The following is a 7,742-nucleotide window of genomic DNA, read 5'->3' as shown; positions in this document are numbered from 1 at the left end:
GAAAACATGCTTTTTGAGGTCATGGGAATTTTACACTCAAGGCTATCATCAGGTGATGTAAAAGACCTTTTAAGAAGTTCTGGGTGTTGCCCTCTCAGTGCTTAGTGCAGAAGCGATTTGTCTCTTGGAAAATTGCCACTGCGGCCCTTGTATAAGCCAAGCTTGTATAGCCATGACTAGAAACATTGGCTGTCATTCTAATTATGCTCACAGAGAATTCCCTCTGTAACACTACAAATCTGGCAAATACATATGGTCACAATTCAGTGGCTTAATTAGAATATCACATCAAACCTTTAACCCAATGGTGGAAATGATTAAATGCATGTCATATTAAATCCCTTTCCAAGAGAAACGTGAAAACATGATGCTAAAATGAAATACAGCATTAATATTCATTACTAGGTAGGGACAGAAAACCACGGCACAGAAGGTTTCTGAAATGTAACTGAGGAGCAGCAGCAGTTTTAACAGCATGTCTACAATCAATGAAATTTCATTAGGTGCATTCATGGGAAAACTGGGTCCCAGATGTCTTGTATCAAACTATTTGTTTACACTTTGCCTTTCTAGTAGTCTCTGTACAGTTTAAAGAAATGAAACCTCAAGTATATGCCATATAAACCACTTCATATTTGGGTGAATTTGTTTTCTGTATGCTGATGATCTGGGTAGTAGCACCACCAGCAGCTTAAATATGTATTTGAGCCAGAATTGTGATTTTATTGTCACAGAGAATTTTTGTTGTGGAAATTCCCCTAAAACTAGGACAGATTAGCAACTTCTCTGCAACTTGAAGTCTTAGAGAGGGGTTCAATTCAGTGACCTATTCAGTGTTACAGAGCTAGTAGACTTCAAGTGTAGGACTTGTGCCCAGGTCTCACAGACTCCAAGGTAACCCTATATCTACGATGTCATGAAAATTCTCTCATGTGTACATACATGCTCTTGAATCTGTAGGAAGGACAGGAGATATAATTTACCTCTATCACATATTATTGTCTGATCAAGTTCTTGTATTACTCAATCTTGAAATTATACTTTAGTTGCTTTAAAGAGTCCCTGGATACTTTCACCAAACAAGAATTTGCCTAATTAATAGTGTGGAGGAAGAGAGTTAGGGAAAGGGAGATAGATACTAGTGAATAACCAACATTTAATCACCATTGTTTTCAGAATATTCATGATATAATAAGCCAGCCAGGAAGGGAGGAGAAGATATTGCCTCTTTAAGTGATTTGTAGTCAAAATGAAGTAACATGTTTAACATGAAAGGGACAAAAGTATATAGAAACTATATAATTAGGCTCACAGTTAACTACAGTGAGGTGGGCATACATCCATGATAAGGTACATAGTTTATGGATTAGCTGAAAGGAAAAGATATGATTTGTTGAAAAAGGGGAGGGTGGGTGAAATTCAGGGAATCATAGTGGTAGAAGGATCCTCAGATATTGTCTAAACTGAATGTGAAAAAGATTATTCTGTTTTTGTTCAAAAGGCAGAAATTAAGGTCTTTATTTCAAAACCTGAGTTATGGTTGACCCCTTTGCCACACGTATTACAAGTTGTCTGTGTATCTAGCAGATAGAATCAGGCCATCAATAGACCAGGCTAAAGGAATGCAATGGGGAGTCTCAGCCTTGTTGCTGATACTGATCACTTCTTGCTTAAGCTCATCCAAAACGATTTTGCCCTCTAGGTCCCAGATCTTGATGCTGGGCCCAGTAAGCAGCAGCACAGAGCCAGTAGCAATTGGGGCTGAAGCAGGGAGCATTGATTATGTCACCACCATCCAGAGTATAGAGGTGCTTACTCTCATTGAGGAACCACAGCATGGCTTGACCATCGTTGCCTCCAGACATGCAGAGAGAGCTGTCAGGAGAAACCGTAGCTGTGTTTAGGTAGCCTGTGTGGCCAATGTGATTTGTCTTCAGTTTGCAGTTGGCCAAGTTCTAGACCTTGACCCACTTGTCCTAGCCACAGGAGACAATGATGGAGTTGCTGCTACTGGGTGAAAAATGGACACAGAATGAGTGGCTCTCATCCTTCACAGTGTATTTACAGACAATAGTCTTATCCCAGGAAACAGAGACAACCTAGCAGCTGTCTGAAGAGAAGGCTACACTCAGCACATCCTTGGTGTGACCAATAAAGCACCTGGTGGTAGTGCCAGTTATGAGATCCCAGTCTTAGTGTGCCATCTTGGAAGCCTGAGAGTGCAAACTGGCCATCAGAAGAAATGACTACATAACTAACAAAATGTAAATGATCCCTGAGGGCATGCTGGGAGATTCCATAATTTGTTTCGTATCTGGTAAGATTCCACATGATAATGGTCTTGTCTCAGGAGGCTGACAGGATCATGTCTAGAAACTGGGGAATTGTGGTGATCTGGGTCACCTAGCCATTGTGGCTTTTAAGGGTACCCCAACAGGTCATCTGTTGAGTCATGATGATGAGACCTTGGTGGATCACTCCAGTAGGAAGGATAGACCTACATTGTACAGAGAGAGATACCAGCCAGCTCTCCACACTGGGAGCCCAGCAAGAAAAGAGGAAAAAGAGTTATCTTGACATGAATAAGTTGTCATCTAGCCTCCTTTCAAAGCAAAATCTATCTTCTGCAACTTTGAAAGGACAATTATATGTAATTCTGCCTTCTGAGATCAAGAAGCCATCCAACTTTCCTTCCACAGTATTTGGTGATGCCCTTCATGAAATGTGGCATCATGAATTGAACATGGTATTTCAGATGTGGTTTGAACAGAGAAGGCAAATATGTGATAACGTTTATGTTGAAAATTTTAATTTATACACACACACACACACGTGTATATATATATATATATATATATATATAGGCATGCATGTGTATGTGTACATGTGTATGTATATGTTTGAGGGGACTATAGCAGAAGGTGAACATGTTTGCTAAAATAGTACATTTGCATCTTAAATCATAGTATATTGTGTAGCATGTGGAGTTTTTCAAATTAAATCTACTCACTTTGAAGTACTTGTTAGAGTTAGCTCTCTGGAAAAAATTGAAAGATAATAAATTTCAAAATAGATATCCAACAATAAATTTAGAGAAAGGGATAAAGGTAGGCAATGTGATTTAAAACTGGAGGGAAAGTATAAAGAACATTTACATTTTTTCTCCCAAATGGAATGCGCACATTTTTAAATGTACATATTATGAAATTTTCTTTTACATAAGAAATAGCATGAGTATTGAATGAATTTTAACAACAAAAACAATAGCTAATATTTATATAATGTTTACTATATTCCAGGTACTGTACAAAGTGCTATATAATTATGATCTCATTTGAGCCTTATAACAACCCTGAAAGGTAGGTGCTAATATTATTCTCATTTTACATATGAAGAAACTGAGGCAAATAGAGATTACATAAGTTGTCTAAGGTTACACAGCTATTAAGCACCTCTGGCCATATTTGTAGTCTAGTCTGTCTGACTCCAGGCCAAGTGCTTTTGTGTAATGTGCTACCTAGCTGTCTCACCTATGAAGAATAACATATCATACTACTTCCTTCTGTACATCATGCCTGATTTTTCATTTGTCAAGATGCAACCTTGATTGTGAAGCTCTCTTTAAGGCTCAGCCTAAGCACTTCTTTCCTTAAGAATCTTAACTTTACCTCTCTTTCGCCTACCCCCTGTCCCTAGCTGTAGCACTTTCCTATCCCCTTAAAATTACCTTATAGCAGCTTTGTATATACTTTGGATTTATATAAATGTACCTCCTCCCAACCCCCCCATCACCTCCAGGCAAATGAAATCTCCTCAAAGGGAGAGACTATTTCACTTTTATCTTTGTCTGTACTGCTTAGCAAAGTGCTTGGTACATAGTAAGCATCTAATAAATATTTATTCATCGACTTTTAGATGGAGAATCACCACCATGACTCTAACAATGTTTTAGACATTGAAAATGGGGCTTTCATGAGTCAATTTTAAAGTAGGCCTAAAAGATGCCAAAGGATGGTTGTGAATAAGAAAATCAGGAGAGAAATTTTTTTTTCCATTTTAAAAAATTCTAAACTTAACAGATAGCAAATAAAACAGAGATATCCATATACGTTGTAGAACAGGAGAGGTCCATACATGAAATTGTGATTTTTGTATTGTCAAGTTTGCTTTTCTTTTTGAGTATATAATAAATTCAACATATAACTTTCAAAGTTGTCCTACTTTTCTGTGGTTCCTTCTGGCCTGGATTCTGTTAAAAGGAGAAAGAATTTCTCCTTCCAGGAGGAAGACATACAGGAATATGATTTTCCTACCACTATGAAAACTCAAATTACACAGTGAGAACACCGAAGGCAAATTCCCTTACACATACTAGAGAATAAGATTATGGTCATTTTAATACTCCTCTACTCCTCCCCCAAAAGCAACACACACACACACACACACACACACACACACACACACACACACACACACACAGAGATCTGTATGTCTTTGTGGAAATACACTAAATTCTCTAGTAGTAAGAACAAAACATAGATTTAGGGTTAGAAATCACCTTAGTAGTATAGTCTAACCCCTCAAACAGCATTTATTTATGAGGAAACTGAGACAGAGAACTTAAGTGATTTACCCAAGTCACATAGGGAGCAAGCAGCAGAGCTCAGTTTTGAAACAGGTCCTCTGATCTTGCACTCATCTCACTGGCCCACAATTAGATATGAGCTAATAATTCTATCTTCGGCAGGATCTTGTCAGAATACAAAACAACTTGAAACTCAGAAATATGCTGTATCAATATTATTTTTAAAAATTTAGACAAGAAAATTGATACAGATATTAAGTGTACGATGGGGTTTTTAACAATTTGCAAATCTTTGAAAAAGCTTTAGCATTTCTTCTGTGTAATTTAAGCCATTCTCAATTGTTTTACTCTGGGAATTTGAAGAGATACAGCTTGTGTCTCATGTGATAAAATTAGAAGAGAGAGGATGCCAAAGCAATTGTAACTTGGTAAGATGAAGGGTAATCAGTATGTATCATGTGGTCAGATGAAAAGCTTCAGGGACAATACAATTTGAAGCAATGTTACATTGGTGCTAATCAACAAAGAGTGATAACAACAGGCAAGAAGGATTGCCTTGGAGCAATGAGAGAGTCTGTGGCACTTGGGCCAAAAGATTATGCTAGATGGGAGGTTAAGAACCAAACCTAGATGAAAGTAATAGGACCTACAGGTAGCAGCCACAGTCAGCAACTATAGAATAACTATCCAATTTTTTTTTCTGTAAATTAAACAAAATAATTATTTGTTTTGGAATTATTCATGCTGTCAGAGGCAACATAAGAGCGGCTAAATGATCCCTAAGGGAATGATCTTATTGGGAATAATTGGAAAAGCTATAATCCAACACTCAATATAATAAAGATTACACCTGAAAGGTCAGTAAAATCCAACAGATGACTTAAAATAGCCTACCAGATACAATAGTCAAAATATACTTCACTACTCTAAGATAACATCCTCAAGAGCATACCCTCCACCAACATGGGTTATAATCATTTTTTTTTCAGATAGCTTTCTTCAAAAACAAAAATTCCAAATTCTCTCCATTCTCCCAGTTCCTATCCCACCAACTGAAAAGGCAAATAAAAAGAGACCCATTATACATGTGAAGGCATACAAAACATATTTGCATATTAGCCATGCTGGGAAAATAGCAAGAAAAAAGTGAAAAAAAAATATATGAGTTCCACATTCAGATTTCATCAATTATCCCTCTGAAGGTAGATAGCATTTTTTCATCACACATCTTTTGGAATTGTCATGGATCACTGTATTGACCAAAAGTAGCTAAGTCTTTCATATTTGATTATATTTTTCACATTGCTGTTACTGTTTCAAATATTCTCTTGGTTTGCTCATTTACTTTTCATCAGTTAATTTACATCTTCCCAGATTTTTCTGAAATCTTCCATTTTATTATTTCTTATAGCATGATAGTATTCCATCATATTCACATGCCACAAGTTGTTCAACCATTCCCCAGTTGATGGACATCCCCTTAATTTCCACTTCTTTGCCAAATCAAAAAAGTCTGCTATAACTATTTTTGTACATATTGTTTTCTTTTTTAAAAAACTTTATTTGGTATACTGATCCAATACTGGTATTGCTAGGCAAACTGCCACAGTTTTATAACCATTTGGGGCATAGTTTCATTCTCCAGAATGGTTAGACTAGTTCACAGTTTCACCAAAAGCTCATTAGAGTACCTGTTTTTTCCACATATCTTTCCACATTTCTCATTTTCCTTTTCTGCCATGTCAGTGAATCTGATAGGTATGAGGTGATATCTCAGAGTTGTTTTAATTTCTATTTTTCTAGTTATTTGTTATTTAGAGCATTTTGTATAACTATTGACAGTTTCGCTTTTGTCTTCGTAGATAATGTTTGAGTTTTTAAGCAAAACAAAATAAAATAAACAGCAGCAACAAAAATATTCTCTTTCAGTCTAGCTTTGCACTTAGTCAAATTCATTCTTAGAAAATTAGCAATTATCCATCACATTGGAAGTCTACAAATTGTTGGGCCCCAACAGAGCTTATGTTTGAAAGGTCAAATAAAAAAGTTAACATTAGTTTTTCAGAAATCATCCTGAAGAAAGTTGAATATCTGTTTCTAAACATTTGGTCCCTAATTTCTTTTAGTCCTTGAAAATGTACTTTTCTTATTTTTCTGATTATATAATATATGATCTGCTACTATTAACTCTGTGATCTTGGTGTTCAGTTTGCTCCATCTGTTAAATTGGGCATTAGAATAGAGAATTTCTAAGATTTTTTTTTCCAGTTCTAAATATTTTCATCCTAATTTTTGGTTAAAATTTAAAATTTCTTAATTATTGGAAATGCCTAGTGTGAAAACTTCTTCTAGCAGATGGATTAGGAACTCATATTTAACTTCATAGAAACAGGATCATAGATATGAGTTGAAAGTGACCTCAGAAATCTTTTACTCTACCTGCCTCATTTTATAGAGGAAAAAAACAGGTTTCACAGAAGACATTTGGCTTACTCGAGATCATAAACACTTAAAAAGATCATAAAGACTTGAAGCAACAAAGATTGGACTCAAACACAGGGCCTCTGTCTCTAAATAAACAGATTAACAAATAGTCATATATATGTATATTTATATCTATCCATCTATCTATCTATTTATCTATCTATCTATCTACATAATATGGAATACATGTGTCTAACCTTGTATATATTCATTTACAAACCTTGGGGTGCTAAATATATTTTAGTTATTATTATTGTCATTATTATTATGCATTGTGAAAAATAGATATTTATCTAAATAGATTCTGGTCCAGATGGACTGAATTGTAGGTAAGTAGATATAATTTAAAATTAATCTCACTATTTGCCTTTTTTTAAAAATACATATACCTAATAATTAGTTGTGGGGAAAACCTGAAAACCAAAAATAAATAATAGACAAAATTCAATAACAGATAACTAACCAATGTTTTATTATATTCATTTGTATATTATCTCTATCACATTATACTTTCTTTCTTATTAGTTTATTCTTCACTGTCATTCATTCTGACCTCATTTAATTAGCCTCCTGCATGCTGACAGTTACTTTATAAAAATAGGTTTAAATGAAAATTATTGAGGTAAGCAGTTTCAGTTTATGGAGCTATGTTCTATTGCTAATTTATGATTTC

The 7,742-nt window shown here is 35.3% G+C and overlaps 1 pseudogene; it reads right to left on the bottom strand.

Moving 5' to 3' along the window:
- Nucleotides 1-1,534: 1,534 nt before the first annotated feature.
- Nucleotides 1,535-2,454, bottom strand: LOC110210190 (small ribosomal subunit protein RACK1 pseudogene; annotated as a pseudogene).
- Nucleotides 2,455-7,742: the final 5,288 nt, after the last annotated feature.

Source organism: Phascolarctos cinereus, unplaced genomic scaffold (assembly GCF_003287225.1).
Source record: "Phascolarctos cinereus isolate Bilbo 61053 unplaced genomic scaffold, phaCin_HiC Scaffold_2;HRSCAF=192, whole genome shotgun sequence".
NCBI classification, from domain to species: domain Eukaryota; kingdom Metazoa; phylum Chordata; class Mammalia; order Diprotodontia; family Phascolarctidae; genus Phascolarctos; species Phascolarctos cinereus.
This window is presented reverse-complemented; position numbering and strand designations above follow the sequence as displayed.